Raw genomic sequence first — 17,886 nt, forward strand, 5'->3', positions numbered from 1 at the left:
CTGTATTTAAAGGAAAATTTGAAAAATTTTATTTTTGTTAACCAATGGGAGGGCAGCTTTGCTTGGATACTTATTGAGAGAGTAGTAAAATGTTGTCCCTGACCTAATGTTCCTGCCCTCAGTGAAGGTATATTTAGTAAACTGAGTTGTTGTGTGCCATTGAGTCGATTCTTACTCATAGTAAACTGAGTATACTATCCTAAATGAGGAATTCATTATCCAAGGCTCATTTTTTAGGTTTATCTCCCCTGACCCGCAGATGATTCTTAGAGGCTGCCACCACCATGGAGAATCCAAGCCTTCAGCAAAGGAAACCCCCATTTGATGGAGAACAAGATTTCGACACTGGAACCTGTCTGTCACCCTCCCCTCCCCCATGCCACCACAGTGCCAGGTTCCACTGATAGAGACGGATCATGCATGTCACAGGAGTTCAGAAGAAAGGGACTTTATTGCCTTTTGGGGAGAGATTAGATCAGATCTAGCTTCATTGTTTATCATAACTAACCGGGCCAAGAGCTCCATGGTTGGAGAACTAGTCAAAAACTGTGCCCCACTTAAATTATGTTCTATGCATTTTATCAGCAATGTTTTTTTTTTGTGCATTTTGATGTTTATATTCAGACTCATCAGATGTCTGTCAACTCCAGTCCCACAGGACACTGGGAGGAGTGCCAATGTATTTGTTGTTGACAGTTAAAGAACACCTAGAGTCATCAGGCAAGGCAGTCGTGCTTTAATGGTAGAATTCTGGCCTTCCATGTGGGACCCCAGGTTCGAATCCTGGCCAATCCACCTCATATACAGCCACCACCTGTCTGTCTGTGGAGGCTTGCATGCTGCCGTAATGCTGAATAGGTTTTAGCAGAGCATCTAGATTAAGACAAACTAGGAAGAATGGCCTGGTGATCTACTTCCAAAATCAGCAAATGAAAATCCCACGGATCACAAGAGTCTGGGCTGCAACCAATGATGAGCATGACTCAGGACCAGGCTTGGGGTGGACTCAATGACAGCTAACAACAACACCAAGTCATCAGGCAAGAGAACATGGTCTGCAGCCTCTCAGCCTTCAGACCCCAGTCTTGGGGTACATCAGGGCACACCACGAGAAGCAGTCTTGGCCAAGCACATCCCATCAAGTGAGCCAGGGAAGCTACTTCTGGGCTAGAAAGGGTGGGTGTTGAGGCTAAAAGCTTGCCCAAAGGGGAGCTGGCCTCACCCCGCTAGGGAGAGACGGCACGTGCTCTCGGCAGGGAGAGGGCTCGCCCAGCGGTTTGGTGAGTCGAGGTGCTGTGCACCTAAGGCTCTCCCACTAAGCTGCCTTGCAGCAAATGCAAAACCACACTGTGACACAGACATCCCGACAGAAGGAAATTAATTAAGACCTTGCACTGACATTCCCTTCTGAGCTCATGCCGCCCTCTAGATAGGGCCACACATCACTCCGCGAGAGAGCAGACACAGCTGTGGGAGCTGTCTAGACCTGCTGTGATTAAGAGGAACTCTGCTGCCTTGATGTCGACGGTGTTTTCTTATGTCAGTATTGTCTCCTAATTTTAACGTGACTGAATTGTCAAAGGATTTTTTTTTTTTTTGCCTTTTCCTAAAAAACGACACAAATCCTCTCTTTCTCTGGTTGCCATTATATTCCATCGTGTAGACACGCAGAGTCTTTTTTGTTGTTGTTTAAGTTGATGCGTTTTCCACCCAGCACCACGCAATAGCTACAATGCATAAACATATGTTCAGGCGCTTTGGAAAACATTTTTGAAATTAAGATGACTTATGTCAATCACAGGCATGCGGCACTGAGGGTGTATAGGAAGCTGAGTGTGTGGGTTAGTGGTGCAGAGGAGAACATCCTGTAGTTATTGTACATACTCCATGGCCACTTGTCAAAGGGAAATGTCTCTGCCATTCAAATGGCATTTTAATTTTGTCAAGACACTAAAAGCAATTAGAGGCCAGTGTTGATTGATCATTTACCAATTTTCAATTTTTGCAATCAAAGCTGTTGGAGACTTGGTATGTGTGAGCTCCCCAGACATCCCCAGTCACTCCATTTGTATTTTACATGCCTTCAGAATCACTCCTTTCTCCCTTAAAAAAAAATGATCGAAGAAACATTTGCTTGCAAGTTGAAAAAACATTACACCCCAGAGCAATCTGTTATAGCTGAATGATGGTCCCCGTGATATAATGGATCTTAATGAAAATTGTGAGGAATTTTCTGTTCCCACAGCCTCCAGGGTGGTGGGTGTGGAGGGCATGGGGCCCCTCTAGAGTGGTAAGAACAACACAGGTCTTCAAGAGATTCCCATCCTGAGAGATGGTAACAGTTACTTGTTCTCCAGCCCTAAAAGTTTGCTCCTTAATTATGTTGGATGTTCTCTTCCTCCCTAAAAGAAAAGGAAAAGTCAGTGTCACACAAAAATCACAATGTTGCCAAAGGGTAGTTCCATAACAATCAGCTAATGTTAGGGACTGAGCCACTCAAGACTGAAAATGTCAAACCTTATAATTCTTAGTCATCATCAACATTATTTTTAAAGTGTTCAAGTGTGAGCACAAATTAAATGGCCAAGACTCTAGTTGTTAAAGTTTGATGACTTATAGAATTTATGCGAATGATAAGAGTTAAATATTGCTTGGACAGTTTTGTCAAAGGCATCAGATGAAGAGTTGTTTCAGTTAAGGCATGGTTCTCAATAATTGCTTCATTTGCCCAAGCTAAAATTTTAATCCCCATGCAATTTTATTTATCACATATAGTTGTTTAGATGAATCCTTGAATAACTGCTCACAACACATTGGATACCTACCTTATACCTAAAGGCCATGCTAGTGATTGGAAATACAAAGATGAATGAAACAGCCCTGCTTTCAAAGATTTATGATCTAATCAAGGGAAAAGATATACAAAGGAGAGATACCATACTGTGTAATACATACACAAATCACATTTGTATCTGTACAAAAATAGCCCAGTGGAGGGAGTGGCTATTTTTCTTTTTTTCTGGAGAAGTCAAGAAGAAATAAATCTAAGCAGGACCTTAAGATATGAATAGTAGTGTTCCAGGGTTATGAGAGGAAGATGATTTATACACAGGGGATAATATTTAGAAGAGAATGGAATTGTAAAACCAGAGAGAGACGTAAAACTTCTAGCTGTTCAGTGTTTCCAGAACACAGGCAAAGAAGGAGTGGGAGATGAGACTGGCCATGCCGTCAGGAGCTAACTCATAAAAAGCCTTTTATGTAATACTAAGAAACTTGGTGTTTATTCTGTGGGCAATGGCGAACTCATAAAAGAGGCTTTGTAGTTGTTGTTGTTGCCACTGAGTTGATTCCTACTCATAGTGAGCCCTATATGTGCAGAGTAGAACTGCTCCATAGAATTTTCAAGGCCGTGACCTTTTGGAAGTGGATTGCCAGGCCTTTCTTCTGAAGTGCCTCTGGGTTAGAACCACCGTCCTCTCAGTTAGTAGTCCAGCACTTAACCATTTGAGCCACCCAGGGACTCCCAAAAGAGGTTTAGGCTTTAAGAAAGATTACTCCAATGACATTTTGGAGAATGCATTTTGGATTTGAGGGCAGAGAAAGTAGGATCATGAAGACTATTTGAGAGTCCATTATATAGTCTAGACATAGGGCTTAAGGAAAGGAGTTAGGATAGAGAGGAGAAAATAGATATGAGAACTATTACAAGGGTGACTTGATGGTAGATTGAGTTTAGGGGTCAGAGAGAAAACGAATCAACAATGACCTCGACCCTTAGCCAAAGACCTCAAAGCAGCATTTAAGGAAAGGTGGTACACAAATACAGAGGGTAGAGGTAGTTTTGAAATGATTTCAATTACTCATCATCTAGTACTTGGTCTCTGCCTGTACATTCTACTTTATTCCAGAGATATTTACATAGGCAAGTGGATGGTCCATCATGTCCCACTGCACGTGGTAGATTTCCAGAAAAATTGGCAACTCCCCTGCAACCCCACGTGGGCAGCTCAGAAATTAGAGCCAAGAGAGTTGGGCCAGTTAGAAAGAAGAAAATTCAGTAAGTTGTTTCGTGTATACGATACCACTGTCCACTGTCCCTAACCTACAAGAAATTCACACATACACACAAACACACAGAGACACACACAAACACATCAGAACAATCTGAGGAGAATTTTCACAGATATGATTGGGTATTTTGACTAAAATGCCATGTCCATGAAAACTAAGATGATCTCAATATTGATGAATCTATGTATCTTCTTAAGGAGCCCTGGTAATGCAGTGGTTAAAGGGCTTGGCTGCTAATGGAAAGGTCAGTAGTTCAAACCCACCAGCCGCTCTAGGGCAGAAAGATGTGGCAGTCTACTTCCATAAAGATTTACAACCTCAGAAACCCTATGGGGTGGTTCTACTCTGTCTTACAGGGTCCTTTGGGTTGGAATCGACTCAACGGCAATGGGTTTGTGTTTTTGATGCATCTTCTTAAGAGCAGGCATTTGTTTCAGATGATGTTCTGAAACCCCTACATTTTTTAGAAGAATTTGCTCCAATGATTTTAAAGATGGTGCAAGACAGGGCAACATTTTGCTCTACTGTACATGGTCATCGTGAGTCAGAGCCGACTTGACAGCACTAACAGCAGCAACATGTCTCTAATTTCTGCCCCTGCTGCTGCTGCTGCTGTTATTCCCAAAACCCTAGCCTTTTGCAGCCCAATTATTCTCTGAAAATAAGAATATGGGGCAGTTCTGCTCTGTCCTATAGGGCCGCTAGGAGTCGGAATCGACTCGACGGCACTGGGTTTTTTTGTTATACTTATTCACAACAACCTATGGGTAGCTACTGATATTACCCCAATTTTCATAGCATAGAGAAATTAAATGACTTGCCCAAGGTCAAGTAGCTAGTAAAGGTATAAATAGGTTTCAAACCCAAGGAATCCAGCTGCTTACCCGAATAATCTGAACCACTTTCCATGTCTGACTCATTTGGATTTCCAGATGAGAGAAGCTTTCTTGGTCACAAGACCCCAACTCAACCATTTCAATCATTATTGCAATTAGTATTGTCATTTTACAACCTCTGAGTTCAAATCCATGGTCATGTGATCCCCTGAAACTCAGAAAGCCTAAAATGATGGGATTACACTTGTCCAGTCTGGTGACTTTATATTGAGACCCAGCTAAACTGCACGAATTGCCAAGGCTGAAGCGAGGACTCTTAATTCTTAGCTAACACCTGCCTCTCTCTATGCTGAAATATAATTAGCTGCTCTTCCTGGGAGAGACTGTAAAACTGAATGCAATTAAACAAAAAGAGAGACCGCAGATTTCATAGCCAAAAAATAAAGGGGGGGGGGTTGGAAAGCTGACTAGATGGATGCTTATTCTAAGGTAGCAATTTCAGAGGCAAGGCAGACCTTTCTTATTTTGCAACAATGTTCCAAGTGGTAAATAGCCTAGGCTTTTGTACATGCTGAGCACTCTACACTTGTTCACTGCTGCTCATAGAATGCTTGGGTTGAGTGAATTAGGAGATTAGGGGCAGCCATTGTCTGGCTGTGCTTTAACATGTGTTGAGAACCACAGTAAGCACGTAATCAATACTATATAGTCTCCAATCCTTACCAGCCTTGTAGAAAGATCTCTGGGGTGGCAAGTGTGAGTCTTGGATGCTAGTAGAGGCTTCTCTGCCAGCCAAAGTTGTGTGATGTGAAGTGAGTTCCTGAGCTTCTCTTGGTCCAGTTCCCTAGCCATGGAATGAGGGCCTGACACTTGCCCTATTTCCCTCGGGAGAATATGGTGACCCTCAGAAAGGGAAAAACCCAAATGGTTATTTTATTCAAGATTGGGTAATGAAATGCCTATAATACAGCTACTTGTAGAAGTAAGTTTGCGAGGGTTGCAGAAGAAATAATGGGCCCCCGGAGCAAAATTCCAGAGAAAGCACACATTATTAGTACAATGACTCATGACTTTCCCAAGCTTGGATATAAGAGCTGTCACTGTTCAAAAGGTAAACCACAGAAAAACCCACGTTCCAATCATGAAAATAGAAAAAGCTTTGCAAGTTCATCAAAGGTGACCATACTTTAATAGGAGAAAAAAATAATAATAGTCAAGGCAGATGTATACTGCAAAGCATTATAGCTGGGCAAAAGGGACGTTGGAGGAAGAAATAGGGAGAAAATATATATATATTTTTTTTTAGTTACGCTTTAGCTGGTATAGAACATACCAGCCTGGAGATACTCTTGGTTTTATTGAACAGTGAAAAAATCCTTTAATTTAGCAGTGTTTCTTTTGAAAGTTTTGCTATACCGGTGCTCTTTCCAAAGTACCACATTTTTTAAATGTGTTTTTGGCTGTACCGCAAGGCCCACTGTGGGCTGACACATCCTCAGGTGTGGAGATGCATGTTAGCCATTTATTTCCACTGTGGATTTATTTCTTTACACATTTTTGGCCCTCTGAAATGAAATAGTAAATATTACTGTACTTGAAGCATGGCTAAATAGTCCCCTAGATATCAGAGTGTTGTAAATGTATAATTAAAAAAAATATAACTCCTTTAATATTCCTCTTCCTAACATCCCATCTTCCAGTACAAAGTCAGTTTGGAACGTGAATCAGAGAAGTAAAAAGTAACCTGACATTTAGCATGAAACCAAGGAAAATCTCACAAGACAGAAGCAGCATAACAAGTAGAAAAAGAAAAAAAAATTTTTTTTTTTTTTAAATAATCTTCCTAGGGACGGCATTAACACAAACTCTGTCCTGTCTTGGTGCACTGAACTAGGTTACTATTACCATCTGAAGCAGGCCCACTCCCTCATGGCATGCCCCCGTTCGTGAAATCTGGACGTGAGCTCCTAAACGAGCCTAGTGAATGGTAGATGTCAGCCGTTTTGTGATAGGCAATCATCAATCATGCACTGTCTGTTATTTCTGTCCCAGTGAGCGAGCCTTTATTTAAAGCATGAAGTAAGAATGTTGCCAGACCACAGGAACAAGCCCTGAGCTGTTTGCAGGTGCTGCTATTCACAGCTGCCAATTAAATCCTTCCACCACTCGTCTGTCAGTTTGTTGTACTGCGGTGGCTTCCATGTTGCTGTGATGCTGGAAGCTATGCCACCAGTATTTCAAATACAAGTAGAGTCACCCATGGTGGACAGGTTTCAGCAGAGCTTCCAGACTAAGATAGACTGGGAAAAATGACCTGGCGACCTACATGTGAAATAATTGGCCAGTGAAAACCTGCTGGATAGCAGCAGAACATTGTCTGATAGATGAGTCCCTCAGGTTGGAAGGCACTCAAAATACAGCTGGGAAAGAGCTGTCCCCTCAAAGTAGAGTCGACCTTAGTGACATAGCTGGAGTCAAGATTTCAGGACCTTCATTTGCTGAAGTGGCATGACTCAAAATGAAAAAAAAAAAAAAGCTGCAAACATCCATTAATAATAAGAATGTGGAATGGATGAAGTACGAATCAAGGAAAATTGGAAATTGTCAACAATGATATAGAAGAAGATCAATATCCTAAGGATTAGTGAGCTGAAATGGACTGGTATTGGGCATTTTCAGTCAAACAATCATAAGGTCTACTACACCAGGAATGACAAATTGAAGACAAACAGCTTAACATTCATTGTCAAAAAGAACATTTTAAGATCTATCCAGAAATCAATCAATGCCTTCAGAGCAGCTTGGACTTCTTCCTTCAGTACCATCAGTTCCTGAACATATGCCACCTCTTGAAATGGTTGAATATCGACTAATTCTTTTTGGTATAATGACTCTGTGTATTCCTTCCATCTTCTTTTGATACTTCCTCCATCATTTAATATTTTCCCCATGGAATCCTTCACTATTGCAACTCGAGGCTTGAATTTTTTCTTCAGTTCTTTCAGCTTGAGAAATGCCAAGCGTGTTCTTCCCTTTTGGTTTTCCACCTCCAGTTCTTTGCACATGTCATTATAATACTTTACTTTGCCTTCTCAAGAGGCCTTTTGAAATCTTCTGTTCAGTTCTTTCACTTCATCAATTCTTCCTTTTGCTTTAGCTGCTCCACGCTCAGGAGCAACAAACAGATGCAGCGCTGGAGGTGCTCACTCGTGTATGCCAAGAAATATGTAAGACAGCTTCCTGGCCAACTGACTGGAAGAGATCCATATTTATGCCTATTCCCAGGAAAGGTGATCCAACCGAATGTGGAAATTATAGAACAATATCATTAATATCACACGCAAGCAAAATTTTGCTGAAGATCATTCAAAAACAGCTGCAGCAGTATATTAACAGGGAACTGTCAGAAATTCAGGCTGGTTTCAGAAGAGGATGTGGAACCAGGGATATTGCTGATGTCAGATGGATCCTGGCTGAAAGCAGAGAATACCAGAAGGATGTTTACCTGTGTTTTATTGATTATGCAAAGGCATTCGACTCTGTGGATCATAACAAACTATGGATAACACTGTGAAGAATGGGAATTCCAGAACACTTAATTGTGCTCATGAGGAACCTTTACATAGATCAAGAGGCAGTTATTTGGACAGAACAAGAGGATACTGATTGGTTTAAAGTCAGGAAAGGTGTGCGTCAGGGTTGTATTCTTTCACCATACCTATTTAATCTGTATGCTGAACAAATAATACAAGAAGCTGGACTATATGAAGAAGAACGAGGCATCAGGATTGGAGGAAGACTCATTAACAACCTGCGTTATGCAGATGACACAACTTTCCTTACTGAAAGTGAAGAGGACTTGAAGCACTTACTAATGAAGATCAAAGACCACAGCCTTCAGTATGGATTACACCTCAACATAAAGAAAACAAAAATCCTCACAACTGGACCAATAAGCAACATCGTGATAAACGGAGAAAAGATTGAAGCTGTCAAGGATTTCATTTTACTTGGATCTACAATCAACAGCCATGGAAGCAGCAGTCAAGAAATCAAAAGATGCATTGCATTGGGCAAATCTGCTGCAAAGGACCTCTTCAAAGTGTTGAAGAGCAAAGATGTCACCCTGAAGACTAAGGTGCACCTGACCCAAGCCATGGTATTTTCGATCACATCATATGCATGTGAAAGCTGGACAATGAATAAGGAAGACCAAAGAAGAGTTGACGCCTTTGAATTGTGGTGTTGGTGAAGAATATGGAATATACCATGGACTGCCAAAAGAACGAACAAATCTGTCTTGGAAGAAGTGTGGCCAGGATGCTCCTTAGAGGCAAGGATGGTGAGACTGTCTTACAGTCTTACATACTTTGGACATGTTGTCAGGAGGGATCAGTCCCTGGAGAAGGACATCATGCTTGGCAGAGTACAGGGTCAGTGGAAAAGAGGAAGACCTTCAACAAGGTGGATTGACACAGTGGCTACAACAATGAGCTCAAGCATAACAATGATTGTAAGGATGGTGCAGGACTGGGCAGTGTTTCATTCTGTTGTGCATAGGGCCACTATGAGTCGGAAACGACTTGACAGCACCTAACAACAACACAACAACATCTGGAAATACAACACTGTGAGTGATAGGATAATATTCATATGCCTACAAGGAAGACCAGTTAATATGACTATTATTCAAATTTGTGCACCAACCACTAATGCCAAAGATGAAGACATTGAAGATTTTTATCAACTTCTGAGTCTAAAATTGACCAAACATGCAATCAAGATTCATTGATAATTACTGGTGATTGGAATGTGAAAGTTGGAAACAAAGAAGAAGGATTGGTAGTTGGAAAATATGGCCTTGGTGATAGAAATGATGCCGGAGATCACGTGATAGAATTTTGCAAGATCAATGACTTCTGCATTGCAAATACCTTTTTTCAACAATATCCATGTGGGTCTCACCAGATAGAATAGACAGGAATCAAATCGACTACATCTGTGGAAAGAGATAATGGAGAAGCTCAATATCATCAGTCAGAACAAGGCCAGGGGCCAACTGCAGAACAGACCATCAATTGCTCATATGCAAGTTTAAGTCGAAGCTGAAAAAAATTAAAACAAGTCTGCAAGAGCCAAAGTATGACCTTGTGTATATCCCACCTGAATTTAGAGACCATCTAAAGAGTAGATTTGACGCATTGAACATGAATAACCAAAGACCAGAAGAGTTGTGGAATGACATCAAGAACATCATACGTGAAGAAAGCAAAAGATCATTAAAAAGACAGAAAAGGAAAAAGGAAAGACTAAATTGGATATAGGATAGACTCTGAAATTAGCTCTTGAACATAGAGTAGCTAAAACAATAGGAAGAATTGATAAAATAGAAGAGCTGAACAGAAAATTTCAAAAGGTGGCTTGAGAAGATGAAGTTATTAAAATGAAATGTACAAAGACCTAGAATGAGAAACCCAGGAGGGAAAAACATGCTTGACATTTCTCAAGCTAAAAGAACTGAAGAAAAATTCAAGTCTTGAGTTGCAATACTGAAGGATTCTATGGACAAAAAATTGGAGGATGTAGGAAGCATCAGAAAAAGATGGACAGAATATACAGAGTCACTGTACCAAGAAGAATTGGTCTATGTTCAAACGTTTCAGGAGGCAGCATATAATCAATAACTGATGGTACTGGAGGAAGAAGTTCAAGCTGCGCTGAAGGCATTGGCGAAAAACAAGGCTCCAGGAATTGACAGAATACCAACTGAGATGTTTCAACAAACTGATGTAATGCTGGAAGCGCCAAGAAATATTGAAGACAGCTAGCTACCTGGCAGAGAGACTGGAAGAGATCCATATGTGTGCCTATTCCAAAGAAAAGTGATTCAGTGGAATGCAGAAATTATTGAACAATATCATTAATATCACAAGCTAGTAAAAATTATGTTAACGATAATTTACAAAATGGTTGCAGTAGTACATCTACAGGGAACTGTCAGAAATGCAAACTGGATTCAGAAGAGGGCATGGAATGATGGATATCATTGCTGATGTCAGATGCATCTTGGCTGAAAGCAATGAATACCAAAAAGATGTTTATCTGTGTTCTACTGACTATGCAAAGGCACTTGACTGTGTGTATAATAATAATTTATTATTATTAAATATGAAGAATTCCATTATGAAGAATGGGAATTCTAGAACATTTACAAAAATTGTGCTCGTGTGGAACCTGTACAGGGACCAAGAGGCAGTCATTTGAACAGAAAAAGGGTATGCTGCATGATTTAAAATCAAGAAAGGTGTGCATCAGAGCTATGTCCTTTTACCACACTTAGCCAATCTTATGCTGAGCAAATAATCTGAGAAGCTGGACTATATGAAGAACAACACAGCATCAGGATTGGAGGAAGACTCACTAACAACCCGAGATATGCAGATGACACAACCTTGCTTGCTGAAAGTGAAGAGGACTTGAAGCACTTACTGATGAAGATCAAAGACTATAGCCTTCACTATGGATTACATCTCAAAAAAAAAAAGAAAACAAAAACCCTCACTACTGGACCAATAAGCAACATCATGATAAACGTAGAAAGACTGAAGTTGGAAGGATTTCATTTTACTTGGATCCACAATCAACTCCCATGGAAGCTGCAATCAAGAAATCAAATAACATATTGCATTTGGCAAATCTGCTGCAAAAAAAGTACTTTAAGTGTTAAAAAGCAAAGTTGTCACCTTGAGGAGGACTCAGGTACATCTGACTCAAGTCATGGTATTTCAGTCACCTCCTATGCATGGGAAAGTTGGAATATGAATGAAGGAGACTGAAGAAGAATTGATGCCTTTGAATTATGGTATTGCTGAAGAATACTGAATATACCGTGGACTGCCAGAAGAATGAACAAATCTGTCTTGGAAGAAGTACAGCCAGAATACTCCTTATAAGCAAGGATGGCAAGACTTTGTCTCACATACTTGGGATATGTTGTCAGAGGGACTAGTCCCTGGGGAAGGACTTCATGCTTCATAAAGTAGAGGGTTAGTGAAAAAGAGAAAGATCCTCAATGAGAAGGATTGACACAGTGGCTCCAACAATGGGCTCAAACATAGCCATGATTGTTGGGATGGCACAGGACCAGGCAGTGTTTTGTTCTGTTGTCTATAGCCTTGCTATGAGTCAGATTCGACTGGGTGGCACCTGACAACATAACAACTACACCCCTGACATTTTCTTATTGGCCATGAGGTACACCATAAGCTCTTAACATACCCATTCTTTAAAAAAAATAAATAAAATTATCCAGCTCAGATTATCAATGCATGTGTCTTTTCCTTTTACCATGGTTGCATCATTAGGCTTTAAAAAATAACTTATTATAGACATAGAGGAAGGAGAAAGAGAAGAACTCTGTTGAATGGAATTAGTATTAAGACATGCACGAAGCATTCTTCCTTGTAACTGGGAAAGGGGTCGGTGTTTCCGATGTAGGAAGTCTTCAGGATACCTAATTAGAATCCCGTTTTTAGGACTATGACTTTGAAAAATCTTTCTCCCGCCTTTCTTCTCTAGACCTTTCCTACTTTTTGATTCCCAAATGGTACTACTCTTCTCAGTACTATTAAAACTAGATGTTATAATTTTGATCAGGTAACTGCAGTTTGTTCAGCTCATCAAAGTGTATAACTATAGCAGGATTCAAAATGTTTCTGGTTCATAAGTGTGCCTTGTATTTTAAGAATTTCATGAAACATGCCAGAGACCTTCTATTTCATCTGCAATGTAAATATATGGAAGGGTGTATTCCTGTACGTTGTTTACAGGATGTTTTACATACATATAATTCCAGAGTGGAGGATTAAAGCATCTAACAACTCTTGGGGAATTGCAGATACTGTGGGTATGTTTATCTGTTAAAAAACAACAACAAAAAAAACCATTGCTGTTGAGTCAATTCTGACTCATAGTGACCTCAGAGGACAGAGCAGATCTGCCATGTAGGGTTTCCAAGGAGCGCCTGGTGGATTGGAACTGCTGACATTTTGGTTAGCAGCCATAGCACTTAACCACTCTGCCACCAGAGTTTCTGTTCACCTGTAAATAGGCATGAAAAACACAAGGAATGTCTGCACATACATTTCAGGAATACCTCACCATTTTTAATTACTTTTCTGATTTTTCTAGGGATGGGTTGCTCTTGATAGAAATTGTGGTGATGATCATGGAAATTTTCACTAAATTATTCTTTCTGATTAGTCTTTAGAAAATGAATACTTGTTTTATATGATTTTTTTGTTGTTTCACAAAGAATTGGGTCAAGATCATACTTGACCATAAGTATAATTCTTTATGTTCTATGTTGAGCAACAGACTTTGGTACTAGACTGCTGTCCCCCTTCTTTTCCATCTCTGTCCATCTGGCTGTGGTAAACACAGCTATTTCTATGTTCTTTGAAATCCTAGATTCCCATTGATTTCAGGGGCATCTGTTGGGGAAAGCAAAGACGACAATGCCAGGATCTCTTTCAAATAAACTTAGCTGATGACTCTAGCAGGTGACACTTTTTTTTTTCTTTTCGAGGTGATAATTCCACATTATGCTCTTGACTCTGACAAAAGGGAAAAGTTGCCATCCTCTCAGAGAGAGGTTCAGGGGTTTCCATTTTAAAAAGGGGAGAGAATTTGTTGCTACCATCTATCTAATGATAGGATACTAAGAGAGCTTTTAATCAAAATGTTTTTCCTCTGTAAATTAATTTTATCATTAAAGCAACCTTATCAGTATTTTGAATGGTGAAGAGCTTAAGCAGTAACCAGTTGTCACCAAGTTGACTCTGACTCATGGCAACCCGATGGGTGTCAGGGTAGACTTGTGCTCCATAGGGATTTCAATGGCTGATATTTTAGAATTAGATCACCAGGCCTTTCTTCCAAGGCATCTCTAGGTAGACTCGAACTTCCAACCTTTTGGTTAGCAGCCAAGCACATTAACTGTTTGCACCACCCAGGGACTCTGGTAAAGAGTTCACAAGAGCGAAAATTTTGACACTGCGTTAAGAACAAACGTGTTTTTGAAGTGAACAAAAGACAACGTCATGATACTTAGAGCAGGGTTGAGTCCCTGAGTGATGGGAGCACATCATTTAACAGAGCTGAGGATACTGTGCTGTGACATTAGCTTCGGGTTGAACACTGAGATGATGTCTGTCCATGGGCTTTGAGATAAAAGAATGAACAGGAAGGACTGGCCTTGCTTTGGTAATGCTGTCTTCTACTAGCACCATATGGGTCACCTATCTCCACTGGATCCTAGTATTAATAATGATAATAATAGCGATGATGGTGGTGATAATGATAACAGCAGCAACAACAATGAATAATAAAGGAGGCTTGGTGATAAAAACTGTTGAGTGCTTGGCTATTAACCAAAAGGTTGGCAGTTGGAACCCACCCAGCAGTCTGCAGGAGAAAGACCTGGCAATCTGCTTCTGTAAAGACTACAGCCTAGAAAACCCTATGGGGGAGTTCTACTCTGTCACATGGGGTTGCTGTGAGTTGAAAGGAGCCCTGGTGGTGCAGTGGTTAAGAACTCGGCTGCTAACAAAAAGGCCAGCAGTTCGAATCCACCAGCTGCTCCCTGGAAACCCTATGGGGTAGTTCTACTCTGTCCTATACAGTTGCCAGGAGTTGGAATAGATTCGACACCAATGGGTTATGGGCTAAAACAACTCACCAGCACACGACAGCCTTATGGAAGGCAGCCTTATACTGTAGTTGAGAGACCAAATTCTATAGCCAGCCTGACTGGGGTTTAATCCTGGCTCTGCCACTTACTAGCTGTGTTACCCTGGTCAAGTTTCTTAGCCCTTTTGCGTCTCAGGTGCTTCCTCTGTAAAATGGGAATAATAATAGCAGCTATCTCCTAGGTACGAGGGATGCTGAGGGCAGTGTCTGGCATCTAGTAAGTGTTGTATGAGCATTAAATAAAATAAATGAGTGTTCCTATGCACTGTACACAGACTATCTCATTTAATTCTAATAAGGAGATTCTGTGGCACATACATCATTATTCCTGCTTCTCTGGTGGGGATACTGAGGCCTCATGAGATTAAGTCGTTTTCCCAAGGCTACCAGCCAACAATTTGGCAAGTTGAGATTTTAGCCTGGGTTGGTGTGACTCCAAGACCCATGCTCTTTCCTTCTATCTCCTCAGGCTTCCTGTCCTAGGCAGTCATTTCACAAATACATGCCATTGGTCAACAGAGAGAAACCAAGGGGCTGGGAAAAAATACAGAGAGACAGCATCAGAGAACGCAAGAATTCTACAGTGCAAGGGGCCCAGTAAATCATCTAGTGATAGGAGAAGAGAAACATTTTCCCAAGATCAGAAGGACTGTTAGGTAGCACACAAACTGCTCCTTAATGAATTATTTCATGTATTCAACTGGTATGTATATCCCTCTTCTTTCTGCTTCAGGACAGCAGCCTGGTACGGAGCTACCTCAGAAGTAAGAGGGTGTGTTTTATGTAATTTTGTTAAAGGAAGAGGCCCACAGGAGCCTTAGAAAAAGCTCTATGAGAGAGTGCCAGTATTCTCCCTGTAGCTGAGTCCAATCTGGTAAATGCTGGGGGTTCTTCCTCTCTCACAAAACTGGCCCCAGAACAAGGTGAGGTCTGGCCATCCCAGCGCTGGGTCTCATCAGCACATTCGTGTCTCTCGTGGTGGTCTTTATCGAGGCTCATTGGTATTGTTCTTGGCACTCTTCACCTTGTGATGTTATGTTTCAAATGTTTCCCCAACTGAAACACACAAGGTCTTTCATTTCCCTTCTGCCTACTAAGATTGTTTCAGCTCCACATATGCAAAGCTGATTACTATGCCAGAAATTAATCATATTGGAGCAAAGTAGCTACTGAAAAATTGCCAAACACCATCAACATTGGTCAAAATGGAGTCCAACCATTTGCACAGAGAATAATTGAAGCTATGGATTCACTTGGGGTAACTAAGCAACCTTTCATTATGAATTATAAAGCTTTTCAAACATAAAAATGATATCTGAGAGGAGGGCATTACCTAAAAGGTTTCGATAAGCAATGAAAGGAGCTTTAAAATATGCAGCAGGGATCAATCAGCCAGCCGTACGGTGTTACTTATACTTTGTGGCGTCACATACATTCCTTGATAAACAATGTCCCATAACCTCTGAGCATTCCCATTATTTTTGTCAGCATCCAGACATGAGAAGTGACAAAAATGTCAGATGATGTTTTATTTACTAATATAAAACAAGTTCTCATGGAAGCAGACATTCTACGGCAATGGAGGTTTATGGAGCGCGTTTCCCAGCACCAAAAATGATTCATCGTGCCCAAAGAAGATATAAACCTGCTATTCCTGATGAATTTTAATTGGAATGTTACTCACAGTGAGCATCAATTGCTTTCATTTGGGAGATGACATGCCCTGCTTCTATGGGTGAAGGACAGTTGAGTCTCCCTGCAAAAGACAAGTAGGTGGTTGAACAGACCTTTGTCACCTAAAAGGTGGAGATAATTTCATGTTCTCCTGGTGTAATCTGGCAAAGCGAGCATTCTGACATCTTTTACAGTCGTCATTTTGCAGGAGACGTTTTCATCAGTGGCATGAGAAATCAAACCCAGAATCCTGCCTACGATTTGAGGCAGCTCTGCCTTTCTCTATACTGTCAAGAAAAAGAAGAAGGAGAAATGGGGAGTCAATTGGGAAAATAACTTGATGATAGAGAAGAGTTTCCTGCTTGGCATTAACTGTAGATTTCTACTCAAGACGCAGCAAGACAGAACACGAAGCAGCAGAGAAGAAAGATCAGTGATCATTACAGATTCTCTTTTCCTTGGCCTAGAACGTGGTCCATCCATGTTGATTAATGCCAGATGGAAGGGTAGGGGAATTAATGACAAATAGTTTACAAAAGGTGGAGTTAAAGCTGGTCAGGTGCATGGAGACTAGAAAGGTGAAGAAGGGGACAGGGCTGGGAGCTGAGGCTGCAGATGTGAGGGAGTCCCTGGTGGTGCAAATGATTGATGTAGTTACTGTGCTTGGCTGCTAACAGAATGGCTGGAGGTTCATGTCTACCCAAACACACCTTGGAAGAAAGGCCTGGCAATCTGCTTCCAGAATATCAGTCATTGAAAACTCTACGGACACAGTTCTACTCTGACGCTCATGGGGTTGCCATGAGTGGCAGTTGACTCAACGGCAACTAATACTGGACATATGGAAACAGTTTCAGGACCACATGTCCTTCACAAAAAGAAAACCATTTACCAACCCTTATGTGATTCAGGAAATACTTCGGTTTAGAAAGGTTTTAACTAATGCAATGGGCATCAGTCCCATGCTTGGGGTGGGAAAGAATGATCTCTCTTGACGAGGAGGATTAGGACAGTGGCGGTGCCCATTTTTGAGCTCAATATGAAAACATCAAACCTGGGAGCTTGGCCAGCCTGGTTGTGGAGGTAGCACAAAGCAGTCAATACTCTACAGATACAGAAATTGATTACTTCAATTACCAAAATCAATTTTCCCGAAGAGAGTGAAATATATGGAAATATATCTCAAAAGGTCATTTAAAATTAGCCCAAATGACCCAGGATTCGGAAAGCACCTTGCTACACGTGTGACTGTCTCCTTTCTCTTTGCCTGCACACATCTAGGGCTCAAAGCAACCAGTTGGAACCCGGGTAAAGCAACAACCAAATTGCGTTGCTCCGTCATCTCTCACGAATCTCCTTATAAGCTCACCTGACGCGGATCTTAGTACAAAACGGAGGTTTGCTTCTGTAAGTGAAAGGGTTATAACTATTCATGCTAATTTTTTTATTTTAATAGAAACCATTTTAATTGTGGCTCTCTTTTTTTCAACTGGCCTGCCATGTACATTTCTCCATATGTTATGTGTGTTGTATTTTCATAAACACACAGATT

The sequence above is a fragment of the Elephas maximus genome, chromosome 17 (assembly GCF_024166365.1).
Source record: "Elephas maximus indicus isolate mEleMax1 chromosome 17, mEleMax1 primary haplotype, whole genome shotgun sequence".
In the NCBI taxonomy this organism is placed as follows: domain Eukaryota; kingdom Metazoa; phylum Chordata; class Mammalia; order Proboscidea; family Elephantidae; genus Elephas; species Elephas maximus.